General features: G+C 34.2%; 1 protein-coding gene across 1 annotated transcript in view; it reads right to left on the bottom strand.

Moving 5' to 3' along the window:
* Window positions 1-26832, bottom strand: part of LOC148947356 (uncharacterized) — a 273633-nt gene that overhangs the window by 143592 nt on the left and 103209 nt on the right. The window lies entirely within an intron of this gene.

Genomic DNA, 26832 nt, shown 5'->3' with positions numbered 1-26832 from the left:
TAATAAAAACATTGGAGCCGTAAGGCCTTAACTATAGGCAACGCTATAGCGTTGCCTCTGATATTAAGCCAGTAAAAAGAAGGATAGGTTTGGATTAAAATAAGTTTTACAAGTAAACAATCTGTTTCTCTGTGAGTCAACTTTTATATTTCTACTTTTTTTTAAACTAATGGAATTGCAACTCTTTGTTTTAGTACTAAAATGGTTACTATTACTTATCAAAAGAATCTATTCTTCTTAAACTAATGGAATTGCAAATCTTTGTTTTAGAATTAAATATACAACTTTAGTATTTGGTATTATTACTTATTCCAAAAAAAGAATAAATATACGTTACTTACAAGCTCGTATGTCAGGATATGTTTAAGGTAGAGGGCATAAACACGAAATATACACGAAAACGAAACTAAACAGAAAATCTAGGAAATCATAAGGGGAAATGGTGGAACTCTCAAGATTAGGGCGGGGACTCTGTCCTACGCAGAAGCCCCATTTCACAACAACTCTTTCATATGAATACCCATTAATATTTTTCCCCTGATACTGTTGTACTATCTGTAACACACGCGAGAAGTGAAGTTTTGTTAATGCTAATGAAATAAAACAAAATAGGATAAAAAAATTTGTTGTGAAACAAATTTCACCTATATATTTGCACATCAGGGGGGTGGGGGTAAAGCATAGCATATATTAAGGTACTTGGGCACTATATGGGCCTTTACAAGGAAACCAGTCCCGAAAAAGCCGTTTTTGACGGGTGAACCGCTGTATAGTAATACAATGATAGCGTGGTTTTCATTGCGTATACGATATTTAAACTGTTGTTTTTTTTAGTCTAGGGGGGAAGTTATCTAGGTTAGGGTAGATTACGTATTTAATATATGCTATGCTTTACCACCCCCCCTCAATGTGCAAATATATAGCCCAAATTTGTTTATAAACTATTATATATTCATCCCATTTTATTTTATTTCATTAGCATTAACCAAACTTGACTTTTTAGAAAGGCCCATATAATGCCCAAGTACCTATATTAAATACGTAACATAACCTAACCTAACCTAGGTACCTTTTTTTACCCTAAATCCCAAAAAACAAAAGTCTAAATATTGTAAACGCAGTGATAAATCACTGTTTGCAATCAAATTCTCCGTTGAAAGAAACCTGTTTGACTAGTTTTTTTTGGCATGTTCGTTGTATAATATAGCGCGTGTGTTACAGATAGTACAACAGTACCTTTCCCCTCTTATGAAAAAGTTCTATTTATGAGGGCGTCCTTCCAACAAATTTATGCGATATATTAATTTTCTTGCGTATTGTACAGCTGTTTTAATTGAACACATTTTATTTTCAAACTTCAAGCAATAAATCAAAAGAGTATGATCTTCACGCGAACTAGCTTTCTACAAAACAACCCTTGAGCTTTTAAAATGAAAATATAATGACCTTTCAAAGGGAGACCAGACAGCCTGGCGTCACGCTAACCATTGCTGCTGATTTTCGATATTTATTTTTATAGATGGCGTCCAATTCACTACAACCGGATTTCGTTACTTGTCTCACTAGCCGAAAATAGAATGACAAAAGAGGGATTTTTTTTTTCATACAAAAAATCAAATATGGACACTTGTAATTCTAAATGTGAAAAGAGCTAATGTTTCTTAGTTGAGTAATAACTACAATTAATAGGTGGTACCATAATTTGTTAGCGGACGTGGATGTTTAAGTCGCGGCCAGCTCCAAAATTGTGTCCATCCGTGGGGTGAACAGGATCTGGCCTTTTCCTTCAGAGCAAAGAGGATTCTGCACATCCAACCTGGGAGACCACCACAGGCAATGGACAAAGCAAGAAGAGAGAGCAAGGGTAAGCAGTACCTCTGATTCAACCCCACCCTGCAGAAAAATATTTTCCCTTGGGAAAATCTTTCATAGTGAGCTCAAATCTAAGTTCTGACAGATAACGGCACGTTTCCTCTTCCCAGTAAAAACAAAAACTCTAGCTGTACCATTACCAGCAGGAAGGGTAGTTAGACAGATAATTTACCTGTCCCACCCTTCAAAAACCCACAATAAACAAAAATCTAAATTTTGCTGTATTTATTACAGATATTGCACTATTTGGAATTATTATTCAAACGACTAACAATTTACAGCAACAACAACAAAAAAACGACCCCCCCCCAAAAAAAAATATATATATATATATATATATATATATATATATATATATATATATATATATATATATATATATATATATATATATATATATATATATATATATATATATATATATATATATATATATATATATATATATATATATATATGACCTTCCCTTGGATAGAGCGGTGCTCTCGCTGTCAGTCTCGCCCCTACTTCGGCCGAGTGGTGCTCAAGCCTTCGACCTTTAAAGAATTTTTTTAAATGCATATTGTCAAAAGAAATGAGCAGAATCAAATCTGTAAAATTTACAAGAAAAACGTGTAAGCATGTTACTCAGCGCTTTTCCCCGGACATTTTTCTAACTATAAAACAGGGGACTTCTCACGATTTTTTTATTTTGTTTGGCAAAGTTTAAAATATTTTGTCAAAGTTTTCAGTATTTTTTTTTCTGGATTCTATTGCTATTTTTTACGGTTTTAAAATCACAATTCTAGCTCAAAAGAGTGGTACTTACATACCTTTCAGTTGTAGGAGTGTGATGGTTCTGAAGAGACCACGGATCTATTTTAATCCTCTGATCCTACAGCTTGAAACTCCGGGTAACGTAACCCCCATATTAACGGAAATGAACTTAACCCCCACACCTATACATACCAATTCAGGGTATATATTTGCAAATAAGAGGGGATGGGGGTAAAGTTCAAGCTTACCTCTAAAGTCAAAATTCCATTCTGAATCCAAATTTAATATTTATTTGCATTGGAAATGAACCTTACCCCCACCCCTGATCTGTAAATATATACCCTGAATTCCTACCTGAATAGTCCTTTAATATAAACATTACCCGAAATTCCTTTTATTATATCACTTAAACAAGGTCCGTCATGCTTAACTTTCTGCTAAAAGTTAGAGGGTATTGGAGGGACCAAAGTTCCACTGTCACATTTATCATCAGAAATCAGTATCATCAGAAATCAGTATATATGAAACATTTTCAGCTCAACTGAACTGCAGGAAAGGGGTGGAATATTGATTAAAAAATGTGGCAAGGACAAACAGGCTAAATAAGAGCGTTCAAAACAGGGTTAGATCTCCATATCTATGTGCATTTTGACGAAAGCAGCAAGAGGACCCACTGGCGGATCTAGGCTAATCAAACTCACCTCACGCGGCATTTTCAAAATTACCTCAGAAGCGGGTATCTTGAAAAATATGAGGAAATTCGTCCCTACCCTCCTTTGTTATGGTAACCTATGTCATTCAAAGCTGTCTACCCAACAAATTACCATAAATAGCCTACCCAATTTCTAGACATTTATCTCCTTATAAGTTTCAACCTAAATGTGTCGGAGGAAAGTAATTTGTAAATCATGACAACTCTGAAAGGAAGTGAAAGCGATCAGTTGTCTAATGCCATATATTTACCAATTTTCCAAATGGGATCTACCCTCTTTCAATAACTCAAATCAAGAGTTGCAAATAATGCCTTGTTCATTGAACATGAGTTGCAAACGTTCTGTTATAAATGTAAACAAACCGCGACGGGTGAGCGAAATCGTCCTACCCCTCAAAAACTTTTCTCCATAAAAGCACAGAAAGAGATTTTGAACTTTTCTTTTCGGAGCGGTCTAGTCTAGTGTATTCTAACATAATAAATGTTTTTTTTTTCTAGCTCGTTTTCAAAATGGACTAAAAAGTAGCCGAGTAATTAGCCCGCTGGACCTGAAACAATTTGTCCGTGAGGATAAGGGTTCAAGCCCCGCTTTCGCTGGTTATTTGGTTTGGAACAGGGGTCAGTGGCGTGACTCTTTAAGCTCGGCAAGAGTCAATTCAACTCTAAATGGGTACCTGGAGAAATCTGGGGAAGGTAAACCGGAAGCGTTTGCAAAAGCACATGATGGTTGCCCCAACCCCCCATTGCACTTCCTGGCTGAAGGGCCATGAAACGGAGATCAGCACCGCCGGTAGGGATTGCAAAATCCAATGCCGTATTCTTACCTATTCCTTTTTACTAAAAAGCAAAAAAAAAATTTATCGAGAATATAGGTGAAAACGAGGGGTACAAAACGGATTGAGCTTTATATACTAATTGATTAATCAATTAATTAGTCGATTAATTGAGTGATTATATATTAATTGATCTAAATGATAGAAGGTCGGTGAGTTGAGGAAAATGAGTGAAAGGCAATTATAAATATTTTTTTTACTTTTCAGCTTGATGTTTTCTTCGGCTATTAGTGATAATGACAGAAATTAAGTGGGATAGAATAATTTCGCTTCAAGAAACAGTACTGACGTGTCGATTAGGATAAAACAGACTCCTCTGTTGCTAAGCAACAGAGGGTCACATAAACCACTCAAAAGACCAGAAAAAATATGCAGAATCGTATATCATCTCCAAGTTTTAGTTTATTACGAATTAGCACTCAGATCGCGGACTATTTGGGTCCCATCTGTAACACCGACCCCTTTTTTAATGCTTCCGACACACTACAAGGTTTAGATCAATTCATAGCGTCAACTCTATCCTTGTGGCTTGCAATAACTGGCCATGGAAGCAACACACCCCCATCCATGGGGTTCCTAATCAGGGTACAAAAAACTAGTCGAAATGGTGAAAATCATTACCCACTCGGGTTGATTTTTATAGATTTCATTTACCCAATTACCTTGCTTATAGACCAATTAGAATAAACAAGCTCAGCCTATCAAACAGTTCTTGGTAAAGAACTGTAAGTAAGGAGTGACTCGGCTCAATAGTAACCAAAACTCTAAAAAACGGAATTTTGATATCAATAAATGTATCAAAAGAATCAGCTTATTATGCTGATTCCAAATATATAAGATTCATCAAGTTTAGTGTTACCTATCAAAGTTACGAGCCTGAGACAATTTGCCTGATTTTTGAAATAGGGGGAAACACCCCAGGCGCGGATCCAGGATTTTTTTTAGAGGAGGGGGGGCAAAATAAGTTGATCCGATAAACTTGCGTTAGGAGCAAGTTTAATTAACGCAAACTTGCGTTTATTAAGTAAATTACACTACATTAGACTACGTTAGGGGGCGCGCACCCCCCTCGCCCCCTGGATCCGTCACTGAAACACCCCCAAAATGTAAAGGAATCTCAATGAAAATCACACCAACAGATCCTGTGTACCAGAGAACCCTGCTGTAGAAGTTTCAAGCTCCTATCTGCAAAAATGTGGAATTTTGCTATTTTTGCCAGAAAACAGATAACGGATGCGTGTTTATTCGTTTGTTAGTGCCCTTTTAAGTCACCATAAACATTGGAGGGCAACAGGGCCCTTCCCCACGCCCATTGTTTCCCCAAAATTATTTGATCAAAAATCTTGAGATAACCATTTTGTTCAGTAGTTGAAAGACCAAATAATTATGTATTTTAAGTTTAAAATGACCCCCCACAGTCTGTGGGGAGGGGCCTTTAAGTTATGAAATTCGCCCAATGTTCCCGTATAGTATCTGTTATTGGGAAGTATACAGAAATTTTTTTGGAGGGGGTGCGTGCTAAGGGTGGATTTGTATAGGGAGAATCTTCCTTGGGAAGGGAAATTTCTGGGAGGGGGTGATTATTACAGGAGAAATGTTACACTGGTGGGATTTGACAGAATTACTATACGAAATTCTTCTTAATTGTCTTACATTCCCTTTGCCAAATTTTTCACGTGGAGATATTCCGGGGAAATTATCCAGGGGGTTTTTTCTGCGTGTTTTGTTTCTCGGGACATAATTTCCACGGAAGGGGGCATTTCTGGAGTGATCGTGAAACCGATTTGAGTTTAAAGTCTTATTCAAATGAAATGCTAAGGAGAATTTTTTCAGGCTGAATCGTTCACAAGCAATTTTGCAAGGGAGGGGGGGGGGGAATTTCAGCAAGAATAGAACTGTCTTGAGGGGATTTGAGGGGGGAATGTACTTTACGTTGGATGAAATTTCCACGGAGGAGTATTCTGTGACGGGTCTATTTCAGAGAGGGTGAGCCAGATTTACCGGCATTATTTGAAAAACAAACAGATATTATTCCATATTTGAAGGGTTACCTCTCCTTGATACATTGCTCTTTCCGCTAAAGTTTGACTGCTTGTCCCTATTTCTTAAGAGCGTCTACCAAGGCCGTATCCAGAGGGGTTAGGGGGGTTGAACCTCCCCCCCCAAAAAAAAATGTTTTCCTGACTCGTAAAAACATAACATAAATGGATATAAACAAATTTTTAATGCGTTTCGAGTTTTTTTTTGCATAACCCCTCCCCTGAAAAAAATCCATTTGTAAAATAGCCCCCGCCCGTTTCATTAGACAGCCTTGCGCCTATTGAAACACAGGTCCGTTTAATAAGAATACGAAGCTTTTTTTGAAGTGCTAACAGCTCTAGCTTAAACGCCAAGATATTAAGGAGGGGGCAACCCTTCATATACGGAATAAATCTGCCAAAATTAATATACAAATTTTGTTTCAATTTTTCATGTACGATGAGCCAAATTCGAACATGTATTAGTTGAAGAACGTTTAGAAATTAAATAAAAAAAACAAGCGTTTTAACTAAAAGTAAGGAGCGACATTAAAACTTAAAACGAACAGAAATTATTCCGTATATAAAAGGGGCTGTCCCCTCCTCAACATCTCGCTCTTTACGCTAAAGTTTTTTGTTTTAAAAAGTACAGTTGTGACACGGAGTCAAAGTTTAGTGTAAAAAGCGAGGCGTTGAGGAGGGGACAGCCCCTTTCATATACGGAATAATTTCTGTTCGTTTTCAGTTTTAATGTCACTCCTTACTTTCAGTTAAAAAAACCTTTTTTTATTTAATACGCTTAAGGACGAAAATTCAGCTAACGATTCACCTAACGTTCAATCAAACATTTCGTGGTAACGAACTGTAAGTAGGGAGCAACCCGGCTCAATAATAACCGACATTCTAAAATACGGAATTTTGATACCATCATATGCATCAAAATAATTGGATTTTTATGCTGATTTCAAATATATAAGCTTCATCAAGTTTAGACTTGCCCGTCAAAAGTTACGAACCTGAAAAAATTTGCCTTGTTTTCGAAAAAAAGGGGAAGCACTCCCTAAAAATGATAGATTCTTAATAAAAATTCAACCATCAGATTCAGCGTCACAGAAAACCCTACTGTCAACGTTTCAAGCTCATATCTACAAAAATATGGATTTTTTTTTTGCCAGAAGAAAGATCACGGATGTGTGTTTATTTGTTGTTGTTTTTTTTTCAGGGGTGATCATATCGATTCATTTGTCCTAGAATATCGTGAGAGAGCTCATTCAAACGGAAATTAAAAGCTATAGTGCCCTTTTTAATTGACCAAAAAATTGGAGGGCAACTTGGCCCCTCCCATGCTCATTTTTCCCGAAGTCACCCAATCAAAATTTTGAGATAGCCATTTTGTTCAGCAAAGTCGAAAACTTTGCCCATTGTTTACATATAGTATTGTTTATTAGGAAGTATACACTTTTAAAGAGGGAATTTCTTCTGGTTGGGGGGGGGGGGTTAAGAGGAGGGGTTATATGGGAGGATCTTTCCATAGAGGATATTTTCTTGGTGGAAGGGAAATTTCTATGAAGGGGGCGCCGGATTTCCCAGTATTATTTAAAAAACGATCAGAAACGAAATATAAAAAAAACAAGTTTTTATAACTGAAAGTAGTTTTTCAACTAAAAGTAAGGAGCAACATTAAAACTTAAAACGAACATAAATTATTACGTATATGAGGGGGGTCGCCCTCTAGTCAATAGCTCGCTCTTTACGCTAAAGTTTTTTTAGTACTTTCAAAAGAGCTATTTATTCTAATTAACCGGCCTTTGTGATTCAGGGGTTTTCGATTCGAACAAAACTCAAAATTTAGCGTAAAGAGCGAGGTATTGACTAGGGGGGCGAACCCCCTCATATACTTAATAACATTTGCGTAATAAATAAAACAAGAAAAAACAAGCGATACGGCTCATTAGTAATCGAAACTTAAAAACGGAATTTTGATGTCAATAAACATAGCCTATATCAGAAGAATGGGCTTATAATGCTGATTCAGCATTATAATGAAAAGAGCTTCTCATTGTTCCAATTAAACGAACATAGTGTTTCAGAAGTCGTTCTTAAAGATTTGCGAGAAAATTTAAACTTTACCGTAAAAAGCGAGGTGTTGACGAGGAGGCAACCGCCTTCATATATGGAATAATTTCTGTTCGTTTTAAGGTTTAATGTTGCTCCTTACTATCTGTTAAGAAAACTTGTTTTTTTATTTAATTTCTGAACATTTTTGAATTAATGCAGATTTTGAAATTAGCTAACCATATACGAATAATTAAAACGAAATATGCATACTAATTTTACTTTTTTTGGCTAATTTTACGTTTTTATTAGTAATAAATATACGTAACTTACGAATTTTCTCCCAATTCTTTAAGAACGACTTCTTAAACATTATCTTCGTTTAATTGGAACAATGAGAAGCTCTTTTCAAAGTACTAAAAAACTTTCAAAAGTACTAAAAAATCCCTCGTCTCCAGCCTACTATCTATACTGTAGTTGGCTCTACAACGAGTGCATGTCAGACCTCCCTTTTGTTTAGATAGGAAGATATAGCAAAAACACACAAATAACAGACAAAATACAGACAAAATAAAAATACATAAAAATAAAACGCAAAATGACGAAAAACACCTTTTGTGGTATTTTCAATGAAAAGTATCTTTTTTGGTTTTCTCATTGAAAATAAACTGCCCTAGAGATTTTGAAAATGCAGTTTGCCTCCCCCCCCTTCCTAATTTATATGCATTTAGGCCACTGTAAGCATCATACATCAGCTTCGTAGAAAAACCTTCTAGTTATGTACACCCAAGATTTCTATAGAATTAGAATGTCATGCACCTTAAAACAGCGGAACTACGGTTTCTTCCAAAAAAGGAAAAACATGGCTAACATAGCAGAGAGTCTGGCTAGTCTCCCATTTTCACAAATGGGTTATAGCCGAGCACATAAATATAAAGTGCATTTGGTAGACGATATGTCGCCAAAATACGGCAAACGTTTTTTGAAAGTAACAAGCATATAGTGCCAAGGTTTTAAAATTAGTTAAGGGGAGCTTGCAGTTACACACCCATATATATCTTAAAAAATTAGGAATTCAATTTTTAATGAACACAGGGCTTTATCGCAATTATGCAGGTTTTGGTGTTGGCGGTAGTAGGGGGGTGGGTTAAAAAACGAAACGCAGTTAGAAACACATTAAATAACAGAGTTTAAAGACACAAGATATTCAAGAAGGCACAACAACTGTTGTTAAAAACTATAATCCTCCTCCCTCTAGAATTAAAAACGCTTTCCAAAAAGGGTGAATGCCCTGAAAATAGGGTAAGGCCTGCATAGTTTTCTGCAGTCTTTACCCCTTCCCTAAGGAAATCCTTGGCAATAGAATCCTTCCCAACAATGACTAAAATAAGAATACAAGCCGACCCCTCTTTTAATAGTTATGAGGGGTTTTTTTTTTTGTCTCAAAACAGTGGCGGATCCAGGGGGGCGACGAGGCCCCCCTAGCGTAGTCTAAAGTAGTGTAATTTACTTAATTGACGCAAGTTTGCGCTAATTAAACTTGCTTCTAACGCAAGTTTATCGGACAAACCTATTTTGCGCCGCTCTAAAAAAGTCCTGGATCCGCCCCTCTCTCTTATATTAAAAAAGAGTGCTTTAATTCCATTGGTTTATTTCTATGGTGCATTTTCGTAGGCCAGTCACATTTTTTCTTATTTCTCGAGAAACCAGCTTCACCTTTTTGAAACCATGTTGACAAATGCTGAGTGACACATCTAGATTGGCAATGTAATTTCTGGAGAGACAAATAATTCCGCGTTATAGAATTTGATTGCTTTTTTGGAAGAAAAATTAAGCCAGTAAAAAAAAAAAAGAACTGTTCTCGAGTCATAGTTTATTTTACAAGTGAATTTTCTTTTTCTCTATGCAGAAGCCTTGACGGCGTAAAGCAAGCATGTAAACGGGAGTTCATGTGGAGGATGCATTTGTGGGAGTCGGCAGTATAACTACCAAAAAAGCAAATAATTGCGGAATGAAATAAAATTACAGAAATGAAAGTGAACGTAAAAACTGTTGACTGAAATTGGTTAAATACATTTTTCTCAGGGATTTCTTCAGGTCAATATCAGGATGGGGCAAGTCCTCCCAAATATAACGCTATTGATAAATGAAATATAAATGGAACAATTGGGTATTAGTTTGGGAAATGTAAAAGAACGGTATAAACCTTCTGACTTGTTGAAGTTAGGGGAGTAAAACCAAGCGAAAATTCAATGGTGGCAAAGTACAGCCAGCCAGGTATAAAAGTTCTCAAAGCATGTGAATCTAGCGGCAATCAGAAGTCAAAGGCCACAAATCATTATCGGAGACAACATTTTTATTGAGACTAATGCAGGCCATCCCAAATATATTTAATGTATCAGCAGGAAAATAAATAAGAAAATTAAATAAAAACTAAGTTTTCAAATTACATAGTCAATCGTAAATAGCTGTTATGCGATGTATTGCTGCACAGACTGAAATTAGTTTTAAAAAGTAGCCTACGATCTTACAAAGTAGCCTACAGTTGAATTTTTTTTTTCGTGTTAAATGCTTCCGGTTATGTATGTGGAAATTACCAGTATATTTCTTGTTTTTTCTCTACATCCATTGTCTTAATTAAAATTTTTACCCATTATCATATTTTTATTTCACTTTCATCATTTGTTTAAATGTCTTCTTATTTTCCAAAGGGAAGGTCTGCCCTCCTTGTCCCTCCCTGACGATGCCCAGACACCCCTTTAATATAGGCTATTTTGGCTCTAAAACCCTTTCAAAGAAAAATTTGAAACAAATTAACAAATTCCAAACAAAAGAAATTTATGTATTCCAGCATATTATGTCCTTCCCTAGGATACCCTGCGAGTGTCGGGATACCCTGCGACCCTCGCAAGAAAGTGCTTGCAGCATTTGCTTATAACGAAGTTGTGGCTCCAAGTAGCCCGGAAGAAGCTCTTGCAGCTTCAATATAATGCTTTTTCATATTAAAAAACCCATCCATAAAAGTTCACCGAGTATGCCCCTCCCCCCAAAATCCTGTATTTTTCAAAGCTTCTAGGTCTTTTTTTTTATTTAAATTACAAAATATATTTATTTTATTGTTTCATCCTCCCAGATACATCCACAAGGCCACCCCCTCCGAAACCCTGATTTTTCTGGAGTTTCTGGGCACCTCTTATAAAAATATTAAATATTTTGGTACTATCCCATTATATGGGCACTTCGAAAAAGTCAAGTTTGGTTAATGCTAATGAAATAAAATAAAATAGGATGAATATATAGTAGATTATAAACAAACTTGGGCTATATATTTGCACATTAGGGGGGATGGGGGGGGGGTAAAGCATTCCATAATTAAATACGTAACCTAACCTAGGTACCTCCCCCCCCAACCCCAAAAAACAACAGTTTAAATATCGTATACGCAATGAAAACCACGCTATGGATTGCATTACTCTGAAGCAGTCTATTGAATTAGCCCGTCAAAAACGGGTTTTTCATGACTGGTTTCTTTGTAGGTGCCCATATAGTGGGAAAGTACCAATATTGTTTTTTACTAACCCTTGCCTCATTTTTTCATTACCCTCCCCCCCCTAAAAAATACTAGTGACGTGCCCGGCACCCCATCCCCTCCACATCTTCTGCTGATTTTCTAAAGATATAAATGCTTTATTACCAGCCATAAATTCAACAACCTAATCGTTTTATACAAACCTATTAATATCAGTTAGGCAAGAAAGAAGGGAAATGACGGCGTATAATCTGGCTGTTGAGAAGAACAGGAATTACTGGATTAATTAACAATACCTCGTTGACCATAGGAATGAGTCATCTCAACAACTATGATAACAGGTGTGCCACTAAGTCTTTTTTTCACTATTCGTTAATATAGTTACTTTATTTATGCCGCTTGTAATAATTCATTGAGAGATAAGTTATTAACAAAGAAGACAATGGGCTTTCGGTCACCAACCTCCTCAATGAGTCACAAAAGAGAAGATAGGAAGGTAGTCTAGTTTTGTTGAAATCAGGGATCGGCATGGCTCTTCCCAGAAACTTTCAGGGGCGGAGGGGTTGAGTTTGAAACAAAGGTGCCATTTAAGCCGTCTGAATACGGTTGCTCAGTGAGTGCTTGCTCAGGGGCACTCAATGAGTCACAATGCAGAAAAATGTAGTAGTGGTAATTTCCTCATAACACTTCCCACAAATGGGGGAGGGGGGGAGTATGAACAAGGACGTCATTTAAGCCGCTTATAAGGTCGCCGTTTTTTATTTTTATAAGTGAGTGCTTGCTCGAGGTTGCTCAATGAGTCACAAGGCAGAAAGACACAGGAGTGATAGTCTCCTTGTGTTGAAATTAGGCTGGGAATAGCCTTTCCCAAGTTTTTTTTTTAACGAAGGGGGATGTTTAAACAAGGGCACCCAATAAATCATTCTAAAATAGTCGCCCAGTGATTTTTGCTCGAGAGTGATCAATCAGTTCCAACGCAGAAAAAGTTAGGAGTGGTAGTCTCCTCATAACCCTTCCCACAGGGTGAGGGTGAGTTTGAACAAGGGCACTATCTAAACCGTTTGAAAACCAACAACTTTAAAACTAAAAAAAAAGTTGCCAATAAGTGTGTAAGGGTTTGAAAAGGGTTATGCAATGAATGCTTGTTAAAATGCATAATGAATCACACTGTAGACAAACATTAGAATGAACAGGGCCGTATCCAGGATTTTGTTAGGGGGTATTTCTCAGGGGGGGGGGTAGACATGCAAAACTTTAAAAAGTACAACTTGTTTAAAAATTTGTTTAGATGCATTTTCGTCACGTTTTACGAGTCGGAAAATATTTCGGGGGGGGGGGGGGCTAAACCACCTACTCCTTTGGATACGACCTTGGGAGCATTAAATAAAAAAACAAGTTTTTTAAACTGAAAGTAAGGAGCGACATTAAAACTTAAAACGAACAGAAATTATTCCGTATATGAAAGGGGTTGTCCCCTCCTCAACGCCTCGCTCTTTACGCTAAAGTTTTACTTTCTCACAACTCTATTTTTTTAAACAATAAAAAACTTTAGCGTAAAGAGCGAGGCGTTGAGGAGGGAACAGCCCCTTTAATAGACGGAATAATTTCTGTTCATTTTAAGTTTTAATGTCACTCCTTACTTTCAGTTTAAAAAATTTGTTTTTTTTATTTAGTTTCTGATCGCTTTTTAGTTAATGCAGCTTTTATTTTGGCTCACCGTCATTGAATAAGTAAACAAAATTTGCATAAAAATTTTAATTTTCTTTTGCTAAATGGATGTCTCTAAATTTGGTTATGACGTAATTTACAAATTAACTTACGTAACTAACTTCTATATTCGTATATTTTTCTTCAAGCAAAAAATACAAAGTTGCAGATTTTTGCAGATATGAGCTTGAAACCTATGTAATAGGATTTCTGATACGCTGAATCTGACGGTGTGATTTTCATTAAAATTCTTTCACTTGTAGGGGATATTTCCCCCCTCTTTAAAAAATCGGGTAAATTTTCTCAGGCTCGTAGCCTTTGATGAGTAATACTAAACTTAATAAAATTTATATATTTAGAATCAGCATTATAAACCCATTCTTTTTATACATTTATTGACATCAAATTTTTTAAAAGTTTTTAAAAGTTTCGATCACTATTGAGCCGTATCGCTTGTTTTTTTTATTGTTTTTTTTTTTTATTACGTATATGTTATTACGTATATGAGGGGGTTCTTCCCTTAGTCAATACCTCGCTCTATAAGTTAAAAGTTAAAAACAAATTTAATTCACAAACCCCTGAATCACAAAGGCCGTTTAGTTAGAATAGATAGCTCTTTTGAAAGCACTAAAAAAAACTGTAGCGTAAAGAGCGAGGTATTGACTTGGGGGAGACCCCCCTGATATACGTTATAATTTCTGTTCATTTTAAGTTCAAATGTTGCTTCTTATTTTCAGTTGAAAAAACTTGTTTTGTTTTTTAATTTAATTTATGATGGATTTTTTAATAGTGTTTAGAAATCCGACGACTCCTTCATATAAATTTTCCCTACGCCAAAGAAATACCTCCTTGGAAAGATTATCACAAGTACCCCCCTCCTCCAGCCCCGTCCGCCAGGAAAAAAATCCGTCCTGAAAATGTCTGTATACTTCCCAATAACCAAAAAATAATGCTGGCAAGTCCGGCGCCCCCTTCATGGCAATTTCCCTCCCCCCATGAAAACTTCCTTCATGGACAGATCCTCCAACATAACCCCGACACACCCTTCCCTCCCACTACCAGAAAAAAAGACCTCCTGAAAACTTCTGTATACTTCCCAATAACCAATACTATACGTTAACATTGGGTAAAGTTCATAACTTTTAACCCTCCCCCTGGGGACTTCGGGGGATTAAGGCACCCTAAAATACATATTTATCATATTTTCGGCAATGCTGAACAAAATGGCTATCTCAAAATTTTGATCGGGTGACTTTGGGAAAAAAATAAGCGTGGGAGGGGGCCTAGTTGCTCTCCATTTTTTGGTCACTTAAAAAGGGAACTAGAACTTTTAATTTCCGTTCTAATGAGCCCTCTTACAATATTCGAGGACCACGGGGTTAATACGATCACCCCTGGGAAAAAGAAAAAAAAACAAACAAATAAACACGCACCGTGATCTTTCTTCAGGCAAAAAATGCAAAATTCCACATTTTTGTAGATAGGAGTTTGAAACCTCTACAGTAGGGTTCTCTGACACACTGAATATGATGGTGTGATTGTGATTCAGGTTCTAGAGCTGGTAGGGGATATATCCCCATATTTTCGAAAATAAGGTAATTTTTCTCATGCGTTTGGCTTTTGATGAGTTAGACTAAACTTGATGAAACTTATATATTTTAAATCAGAATTTAAATTTAATTCCTTTAATGTATCTATTGGTATCAAAATTCCGTTTTTTTAGAGTTTCGGTTACTATTGAGCCGGGTCGCTCCTTACTTACAGTTCGTTACCACGAACTGTTTGAACAGTGCTTTTTTTTTAAACTAGGGCTACACATAGCCCTTCCCTGAGATTTTCTAGAACAGGAAGAAACATAAGTTAAGTAACAGATACACAGATATATATATATATATATATATATATATATATATATATATATATATATATATATATATATATATATATATATATATATATATATATATATATATATATATATATATATATATATATATATATATATATATTTATATATTTATTTATTTATATATATTAGCATTCACCATTGATATTGTTCTATATAGAAGGTATCAACTAGTATCAGTGGCGTCATTTTGTTATTGGGGGGGGCTGTTGCCCCCTAATAATTTGGAGAAAATTATAATATAGCCCACGCCCCTTGACTCTCGGAATGGAGACACCTCTTCGAAAACGAAAACAGACCTAGAATCCTTATTCAAGAATCAAATCCTAAATTATATTGCAATTTTAATTTTACGCATACACATTCAGCCAAAAAATTTAGCAGAGGGAACATATAGGCCTAAGGGGAATTGTTCATATTGCGGGGGAAGGCTAAAATATCGAAGAAGACATCTTAAGTCTATTTTCCTCTTTCTTGAAAGGAGTATTTAAGATCAATCGCTGTGGGTTACTTTATTCCCCCTCCACCTGTGTGCCACTGTAAATGTCGTAAAGCACGAAGTTCATGGTAGGGTCTAAAAACTCCAACAACCATCTTCTTTAACTTCAGCCCCTAAATGTTGTTCAAAGGTGGTCTTATGTATCCTCTCCCTTTTTTTACTAATAGTCTTCCATTTCCTTTTTCTAAGTACCAGCGAGCAGAGGCATAGTCAGGGAGGGGGGCTTATATTAATTTGCATTTTTCTAATATATCGGCAAGCAAGGGTGTAGCGAGGAGGGTTATCGGGTTTCAATCCTCCCTCCCCACCTAAAAAACTTCCTGGCTTATAAATTGGTCCAAAAAAATGGAGGTAAATGATGATTTCAAAAAAAACTCTTGACAGGTAGATTGTTCTTAAATACAAGTAAAAAAAAACATTACCCCCCCCCAAAAAAAAAGATCTTTGATACAACCGTGCCAGCAAGCCCTAGAGTTCTTTTAGACAATCGAACTTAATGAAATGAACCATTCAAAAGAGCTAGGCTATGCACATACCAAGCAATTTGTATTAAGGGTAAATTTTAAGGGTAAATTACCCTTAAATAATAAGGGTAATTAAGGGTAAATATTAAATTCGTCAATATAACAAATACCTGCCTTCACAGATATACGTCAAAAATTCCGATATCTTGTGCACACAAAACAAACATTAAATATTTATGCAAACAATAGACGCAGAAACCCAGAGACACGCAGAAGCACGGGTTCTTACGCACGCAAACACTCAGATTTCAACAAACACTGTTTTAGAAAACAGAAGCTATCAGCAGAGCCGTTAAAAGGGAGATTGAGGGCAAACCGAGGAAAGCCGCTCCATGCGTCGTGGCTGGGGGGGGGGCACTGTTGCCTACTTTGATCAAATTTTTCACTTTGACTCGTTTTTTTGCTTATATTTGAGCCGAGAGGGGGCGCTGTAATTAATTTTGGCCCAGGTACCACGAACTCTAGTGACAGTAACAGTAACCCTAGTGACTCGCATTTTTGCATACAGAAAGTATCCTTTCAGTATTTCAGCCAATCTCTCACCCTAATAGCTCAGATACCTCCTCCACCAGTAAAAACAGAATTCTTAGAATTCTTAGAATTTTAAGGCAAAGTTCTAAGGCAAGAATTCAGTAGAGTAGTACCTTCCATTTCTACTCCTATGTACCAAACAGGTTCTTCTAGTAGGTAAACAGGTCATCACACTCTTTCAAGGAGATTTACGCGATTTCTAGTTCAGGGAATATACATGTTTTTTTTATTATGACATCGATTTTTTGTGTGTCCGTCGATTAGAGAAAGTTGGCGGTTAGTCAAATTTAATAAATTGTTTAGTCAGTTTTCTATAAAAAAAAAAAAAAAAAAAAAAAAAAAAAAAATTGTCAGCCTACAATGAACATAATTAAAAAAAAAAAACCGATATAATGTCCCGACACTGAATTCCAATTTTAATTATGAATTAAGACATTGTTTATAGTACACCATATATTTTTAACTTTTGAAAACAATGGATTTGTCTATTTTCAATGTGAGTACACTTTTCATTCTTTTATTTCCCCCCAAAAAAAATAAAGAAAAACGTTTTACTAGTAAATTCAAATTTCAGAGGGACGGCCCCCCTCCCCTCCAACAATAGAAAATCTTAAGACTATGACGACTGTATTTAATAGAAATGTCAAAGCACGCTTTTTTTCTATTATGTAAATAAAATCTATCCATCATAGGTATGTTTACAAGTTTTAATTGTTTTGAAAAACTGTACTTTATTATTCATAAATAAAGCTTTTTACTAACATGTTGTATTAGTCTGCTTTGAATGACAAGCTGGCGTGTTACAACGAGTGTGAGAGTTTTGGGGGGGGGGAGTTAAATTTAAAAGGCTCGGGCTATACCAGGGGTTTGTCGAAGTCCGAGGTCACGGCGGATGACTTTGGGAAAAAAATGAGCGTGGGAGGGGGGCCTAGAGGCCCTCCATTTTTTTTTGGGTTACTTAAAAAGGACGTTAGAACTTTTAATTTCCGTTCGAATGAGGCTCCAGGTAGGAGCTTTTAACTTCTATAGTAGGGTTCTCTGATGATGTGATTTTCTTTAAAGTTCTATGAGTCTTAGAAGGTATTTTCCCCCTTTTTTCTAAAACAAGGAAGATTTTTCTCAGGCGCGTAACTTTTGACCGCTATAGCTAAACTTGATCAAACTGATATATTTGAAATCATAAGGATTCGCTCTTTACGCTAAAGTTTACGCTTTTTTTCTATTATGTAAATAAAATCTATCCATCATAGGTATGTTTACAAGTTTTAATTGTTTTGAAAAAAAGTTCATTATAATTCATAAATAACGCCTTTTCCTCACACGATGTATTTTTCTGCTTTTAATGAAAAGCTTGCGTGTTACACAGAGTGTGCGAGTTTTGGGGGGGGGGGTTAAATTTCACCGGCTCTGGCTATAAACGGGGTTTGTCTAATTCCGCGGTCACGGCAGATGACTTTGGGAAAAAAATGAGGGGGGGCGGGGGGTCTAGAGACCCTCCATTTTTTTTTTGGGTTAATTAAAAACTACATTAGAACTTTTAATTTACGTTCGAATGGGACTCCAGATAGGAGCTTTTAACTTATATAGTAGGGTTCTCTGATGATGTGATTTTCATTAAAGTTCTATGAGTTTTAGAGGGTGTTTTCCCCCTTTTTTCGAAAACAAGGCAAATTTTTCTCAGGCGCGTAACTTTTGACCGCTATAGGTAAACTTGATGAAACTGATATATTTGAAACCATAAGGATTCGCTCTTTACGCTAAAGTTTACGCTTTTTTTCTATTATGTAAATAAAATCTATCCATCAGAGGTATGTTTACAATGTGTAATTGTTTTGAAAAACTGTTCAATAAAATTCAGAAATAAAGCTTTTTCCTAAAATGATGTATTTTTCTGCTTTGAATGAAAAGCGGGCGTTTAACAAAGATGGGTTGAGTTTTGGGGGGGGGGGGGTTAAATTTAACAGGCTGTTGCTATAAACGGGGTTTTTGTCTAATTCCGATGTCACGGCGGATGACTTTGGGAAAAAATTAGTGCGGGTTTCTAAAAAAAAAAAAAAAAAAAACTTGTCATGCTACAATGTACTTAATTTAAAAAAAAACCCGATATAATGTCCCTACAATTCATTCCAATTTTCATTATGCATTAAGACATTGTTTTCAAGTACCAAACAGGTTTTTCCAAAAACCGATGTGTGTGATGCTATAAGACTGGTTTCGTTTCATGGGTTAATTAATAGAAGGACTAATGCATTTGAAAAGGGTAATTACTTCTTTAGTTTACGAGATTTGCGAATTTTTTTTTGCGAAAAGATATTTGCGTAAAGGTATTGCGAAGGTTTGACATTGTGACTTGACCTAGCTTTACCTCGCCGATATGGTCTGTATGATACATAAGTAACGTTTGAAAAATATTGTCAATTTAAAAAGAAATGGCTGAAAAGTGTTTTGAGCGGGATGGGTTGCATAGAGGGGTAACTTGCACGAGGGTTCAGTTAAAGGGGATACAGTTGCACGGGGGTTTCGATTATACACGGGTTCAGTTACAAGGGGATTCAGTTGCACGGGGGTATCCCTTTTTTCGAAAATCGGGCTCTCTGTTTTCAAAATCCCTTTTTCTTCTGAGGCTTGGAGCATTTGTGTCAACAATACAAAGAATAAGCTCAGATACTTAATAGATTTGACGCTTACAAGAGACATTGCTAGAAAGTATTCAATAGCTTAATTGAAAAGTAACGATAGAATGACATTGTGACTTAACATAGATTTACCTCGCCGATGTGATCTGTATAATACATAAGTAACGTTTGAAAAATATTGTCAATTTAAAAAGAAATGGCTGAAAAGTGTTTTGAGGGGATGGGTTGCATAGAGGGGTGACTTGCACGAGGGTTCAGTTAAAGGGGATACAGTTGCACGGGGGGTTTCGGTTATACACGGGTTCAGTTACAAGGGGATTCAGTTGCACGGGGGGTATCCCTTTTTTCGAAAATCGGGACTCCCCTGTTTTCAAAATCCCTTTTTCTTCTGAGGCTTGGAGCATTTGTGTCAACAATACAAAGAATAAGCTCAGATACTTAATAGATTTGACGTTTACAGGAGACATTGCTAGAGAGTATTCAATAGCTTAATTGAAAAGTAACAATAAAATAACATTGTGACTTGATCTAGCTTTACCTCGCCGATGTAATCTGTATAATACATAAGTAACGTTTGGAAAATATTGTCAATTTAAAAATAAATGGCTGAAAAGTGTGCTGAGAGGGATGGGTTGCATAGAGGAGTGACTTGCACGAGGGTTCAGTTAAAGGGGATACAGTTGCACGGGGGTTTCGGTTATACACGGGTTCAGTTACAAGGGATTCAGTTGCACGGGGGTATCCCTTTTTTCGAAAATCGGGCTCCCTGTTTTCAAAATCCCTTTTTCTTCTGAGGCTTGGAGCATTTGGTGGCTAGATATTAAACGTAATGAAATTTAGCATGGAAGTTCAGTTGTACAGGGTTTCAGTTATACAGGGGTTCAGTTACATGGGGGTTCTTTGTGTTAAATAAGTAGTTTTTGTATCTTTTAAAAGAACTTTACGGGGATTGAGAGACTCAGATGCCTAATTCCGTGTGATTTTTCTTTACTTGATGCTCATTAAAAAATAAATTTTGGTTTTAAAACATTATTTATAGAATATTATAAAATAGAATTAATTGTATTTATATTAAAATATGAATGAATACGAGATTTTTATATTATATATAATGAAAAAAAAATATTTCTAAATGTTTTAAATAATAAGATTTTGTATATTTTAAAATATCTTTAAGGGGATTGAGAGACTCAGTTGCCTAATTTCGTGGGATTTTTCTTTACTTGATGGTCATTAAAAACGAAATTTTTTTGTTAAATAAGTAGTTTTTGTATCTTTTAAAAGAGCTTTACGGGGATTGAGAGAGTCAGTTGCATAATTCCGTGGGATTTTTATTTAATTGATGATAATTAAAAACGAAATTTTTGTGTTAAATAAGTAGTTTTTGTATCTTTTAAAAGAGCTTTAAGGGGATTGAGAGACTCAGTAGCCTAATTCCATGGGTTTTTTCTTTACTTGATGGTCATTAAAAACGAAATTTTTTTGTTAAATAAGTCGTTTTTGCATCTTTTAAAATAGATTAAAAACGAAATTTTTGTGTTAAATAAGTATTTTTTTTATCTTTTAAAAGAGCTTTACGGTGATGGATAGACTCACTCGCCTTTTTCCGTTGTTTTTTTCTGGACGATAGTTAAAAAAAAAACTAAATGGTTGTTATATTTAATTTGTTTTGTATACTTTAAAATAGATTTTCGGAGATTGAGAGAGTCTGTGGAAAAATGAACTTGGATTTTTCTTTACTATATGGGCATTAATATAGAAATTTTTGAGTGCGTAAATTATGTGTTGTATCTTTTAAAGAGCGTTAAAGAGTTTGAGAGACTCAGTCGCCTAATTCCGTGTGATGTTTCTTACTTGATGGTCATTAAAAACGAAATTTTTGTGTTAAATAAGTAGTTTTTGTATCTTTTAAAAGAGCTTTACGGGGATTGAGAGACTCAACTGCCTAATTCCGTGTGATTTTTCTTTACTTGGTGGTCATTAAAAAAGTAATTTTTTTATTAAATAAGTATTTTTTTTTATCTTTTAAAAGATCTTTACGGGGTTTGGGAGAATCAGGTGACTTATTACCTGTGATTTTTCTTTACTTGGTGGTCATTAAAAACTAAATTTTTGTGTTAAAGAAGTAGTTTTTGTATCTTATAAAAGAGCTTTAAGGTGTGTTAGAGACACAGGTGATAAAATAATAGTGATATATCTTTAATTGATTGAAAATAAAAAAGAAATTTTTGATATCATTAATAATTTATTCTAACGTTTAAAAGTTCTTTACGGGGATTGAGAGACTCAGTTGTCTAATTCCGTGTGATTTTTCTTTACTTGATTGTCATTAAAAAAGAATTTTTTTTGTTAAATAAGTAGTTTTTGTATATTTTAAAAGAGCTTTACGGGGATAGAGATACTCAGTTGCCTAATTCCGTGTGATTTTTCTTTAGTTTGTGGTCATTAAAAACGAAATTTTTGTGTTAAATAAGTAGTTTTTATATCTTTTAAAAGAGCTTTACGGGGATTGAGAGACTCAGTTGACTAATTCCGTGTGATTTTTCTTTACTTGCTGGTCATTAAAAACGAAATTTTTGTGTTAAATAAGTAGTTTTTGTATCTTTTAAAAGAGCTTTACGGGGATTGAGAGAGACAGTTGCCGTATTCCGTGTGATTTTCTTCTTTTCAGTAAAGACATTCGATATCCTAAAAGTGTTTAATTCAAACTTTTTTAAAACTTCGAAATTTTTCAACTTTATTTATTTTTTTTCTTTTTGTACATAACTGAAAATATAAAAATATACGTAAAGTTCTAACAAGTGCACTCTGTGATTGGTCAGAGACACGATGTGACTGCCCCACCGACATTCTTTGACCGGTTATTAACACTACCTACTCTATTGTATGCAGTAAATCAGTATTTTTTAACTTAGCTAAATGATGTAGAAATTTAATTCAAGAAATTATTGAAAAAATTCTCAGTAAGTAACAATTTCTTTCTTGAAGTCAACTCTTGGTAGGCAATACGGAAATTTCATTCAAGAAATTATGAAAAAATTGTAACTAAGTACCAAATTCTTTCTTGAATTTACCTGTTGGACAAACAAATAAAGACATTTCGTTCAAGAAATTATGACAAATTGCTAAGTAAGTAACAAACTCTTTATTGTTTTCACAAGTTAGATATACGACGTGGAAATTAAATTCAAGAAATTATGAAAAAATTCTCAGTCTAAGTAGCAAATTCTTCTGAATTCACCTGTTGGATAAACAAAAAAACATTTCGTTCAAGAAATTATGAGAAAATTCTAAGTAATAAACAAACTTTATTTTTTTTACTAGTTATATATACGACTTAGAAATTAAATTCAATAAATTATGAAAAATTCCCATTCTAAGTAGAAAATTACTTATTGAATTCACCTGTTGGATAAACAAAAAAGACATTTCGTTCAAGAAATTATGACAAAATTCTTAGTAAGTAACAAACTTTATTGTTTTCACGAGTTAGATATACGATGTAGAAATTAAATTCATGAAATTATGAAAAATTCTCAGTAAGTAACCATTTCTTTCTTGAAGTCAACTCTGGATACACAATACAGAAATTTCATTCAAGAAATTATGAAAATATTTGTATGTAAGTAACAAACTCTTTATTAATTTCACCTCTTTGGATATACAGTACAGATACTTCATTCAAGAAATTATGAAAAAATCGAAAAGTATGTAGCTTTTTTCTCTTTATCACAAACAATTTTCACTTAGCTACGCGATATAGAAATTTAATTCAAGAAATTATGAAAAATTCTCAGTAAGTAACAATTTCTTTCTTGAAGTCAACTCATGGATACATACAATAAGTGAAATTTCATTCAAGAAATTATACAAAATATTTGTAAGTAAGTAACAAGCTCTTTATTGATTTCACCTCTTGAATATACAGTACAGATACTTCATTCAAGAAACGTGATTAAACACGTTTTGAAACTGCATGCTATTTGTATGCCTTTCTGGCACCTTTCCAAACGAGCGGGATTCCCACTGGTTCCTACACATTGCAAAAAGTGAGCAGTACGAAAACTCCACGTTTTCACCAGACTGGTTTTTTAGGGACCAATCAGGAGAGATACGAAAGTCGACATAGCTTTATTTCATTTTTTTAAGGTTCATTTAGACGAAGTTACGTGCGCGCCCGTCACCTCGTCAAAATTAACCTTAAAAAAAAAATGAAAAAAAGCTATGTAGACATTGCATAGATCTACCGAGTGGTCCCTAAAAAAAACCTGTCTGGTTTAAAACGTGGAGTTTTCGTACTGATCACTTTTTTGCAATGTGCAGGACCCAGGGGGGAATACCCGCTCGTTTGGAAAGGTGCCAAGGAAAGAATTATAAATAGTATGTAGTTTCAAAACATTTTTAATCACGTTTCTTGAATTACGGATCTGTACTGTATATTCAAGAGTTGAAATCAATAAAGAGATTGTTACTTACTTACACATATTTTTTGTAATTTCTTGAATGAAATTTCATTATTGTGTGTATCCATGAGTTGACTTCAAGAAAGAAATGGTTACTTACTGAGAATTTTTTAATAGTTTAATGAATTAAATGTCTTAATCGCGGAGATATGATAAAATATTTTTTGATAAAGAGAAAAAAAAAGCTACTAACTTGCGTTTTTTTCGAGATTTATCGAATTAAGTATCTGTAATGTATCTTCAATAGGTGAAAATAATAAAGAGTTTGTTACTTACATACAAATAGTTTCATAATTTCTTGAATAAAATTTCTTTGTTGTGTATCCAAGAGTTGACTTCAAGAAAGAAATCGCTACTTACTGAGATTTTTTTCATAATTTCATGAATTTAATTTCTACATTGTATATACAACTCGTGAAAACAATAAAGTTTGTTACTTACTAAGAATTTTGTCATAATTTCTTGAACGAAATGTCTTTTTTGTTTATCCAACAGGTGAATTCAAGAAGGAATTTGCTACTTAGACTGAGAATTTTTCATAATTTCTTGAATTTAATTTCTACGTAGTATATCTAAATCGTGAAAAAAATAAATTTTGTTACTTAATTATAATTTTCTCATAATTTATTGAACGAAATGTTTTTTTTTATTTATCCAACAGGTGAATTCAAGAAAGAATTTGCTACTTAGATTGAGAATTTTTTCATAATTTCTTGAATTTAATTTCTACGTCGTATATCTAGCTTGTGAAAACAATAAAGTTCTTGTTACTTACTTAGAATTTTGTCATAATTTATTTAATTAAATGTCTTTTTTGTTTATTAAATATGTAGGTTCAAGGAATAATTTGCTACTTAGTTACAATTTTTTTCATAGATTCTTTTATGAAATGCCCGTAGTGAGTATACAATGCCTGACTTCAAGAAATACAGGTTTGATGAATTAGAATTTTTTTCAATAATTTATATAACTAAATTTCTAAATCATTTAGCTAAGTGAAAAAATACTGATTTAATACATGCAATAGATTAGGTAGTGTCAATAACCGATCATAGAATACCAGTGGGAAAGTCACATCGTGTCTCTGACCAATCACAGAGCGCAATTGTTAGAACTGTAAGCATATTTTGATATTTTAAGTTATGTACAAAAAGAAAAAAATAAATAAAGTTGAAAAATTTCGAAGTTTTAAAAAAGTTTGAATTAAACAATTTTAGGATATCGAATGTCTTTACTGAAAAGCAGAAAAATCATACAGAATCCGGCATCTGGGTCTCAATCACCGTAAATCTCTTTTAAAAGATACACATACTACTTATTTAACACAAAAATTTCGTTTTTTATGAATCGCAATTAAATAAAAAACACACTGACTTAGGCAACTGAGTCTCTCAATCCCCGTAAAGCTCTTTTAAAAGATATAAAAACTACTTATTTAACATGAAAATTTCGTTTTTAATGAAAAACAATTAAAGAAAAATCACACGCAATTAGGCAACTGAGTCTCTCAATCCCCGTAAAGCTCTTTTAAAAGCTACAAAAACTACTTATTTAATACAAAAATTTTGTTTTTAATGACCACCAAGTAAAGAAAAATCACACGGAATTAGGCAACTGAGTCTCTCAATCCCCGTAAAGCTCTTTTAAAAGATAGAAAAAATACTTATTTAACACTAAAATTTCTTTTTTAATGTCAATCAATTAAAGAAAAATCGCACGGAATTAGGCACCTGAGTATCTCAATCCCCTGAAATCTCTGTTAAAATATACAAAAAGTACTACTTTAACACACCAATTTCTTTTTTGATTACTACAAAGTAAAGAAAAATAAAACGGAATTAGGCAAATGTGTCTCCCAAACCCCATTAAGCTATTTTAAAATATAGAAAAAAAAAATTATTTAATAAAAAAATTTCGTTTTAAATTACCAACAAGTAAAGAAAAATAAAACGGAATTAGGCAGTTGAGTCTCTCAATCCCCGTAAATCTCTTTTAAAAGATACAAAAACTATTTATTTAACACAAAAATTTCGTTTTTAATGACCATCAAGTAAGGAAAAATTACACGGAATTAGGCAACTGAGTCTCTCAATCCCCGTAAAGCTCTTTTAATAGATACAAAAACTACTTATTTAACACAAAAATTTCTTTTTTAATCACCATCAAATAAAGAAAAAACCCATGGAATTAGGCGACTGAGTCTCTCAAACCCTGTAAAGCTCTTTTAAAATATACAAAAACTACTGATTTAACAAAAAAATTTCGTTTTTAATGACAATAAAGTAAAGAAAATCACACGGAATTGTGCCACAGAGTCTCTCAAACTCTGTAAATCTCTTTTAAAAGATACAAAAAATAATTATATAAAACAAAAATTTCGTTTTTAACGACCATCAAGTAAATAAAAATCACACGGAATTATGACACTGAGTCACTCAATCCCCGTTAAGCTCTTTTAAAAGATGCAAAATCTACTTATTTAACATAAAAATTTCGTTTTTAATGACCATCAAGTAAAGAAAAATCCCACGGAATTAGGCGACTGAGTCTCTCAATCCCCGTAAATATCTTTTAAAAGATACAAAAAATACTTATTTAACACAAAAATTTCGTTTTTAATCTCTTTTAAAAGATACAAAAACTACTTATTTAACATAAAAATTTCGTTTTTAATGACCATCAAGTAAAGAAAAATCCCACGGAATTAGGCGACTGAGTCTCTCAATCCCTTTAAATCTCTTTTAAAATATACAAACAATAATTATTTAACACACAAATTTCGTTTTTTATG

This window comes from Artemia sp. Qi Xiang Cuo, chromosome 10 (genome assembly GCF_049724085.1).
Source record: "Artemia sp. Qi Xiang Cuo chromosome 10, ASM4972408v1, whole genome shotgun sequence".
Lineage (NCBI taxonomy): Eukaryota > Metazoa > Arthropoda > Branchiopoda > Anostraca > Artemiidae > Artemia > Artemia sp. Qi Xiang Cuo.
This window is presented reverse-complemented; position numbering and strand designations above follow the sequence as displayed.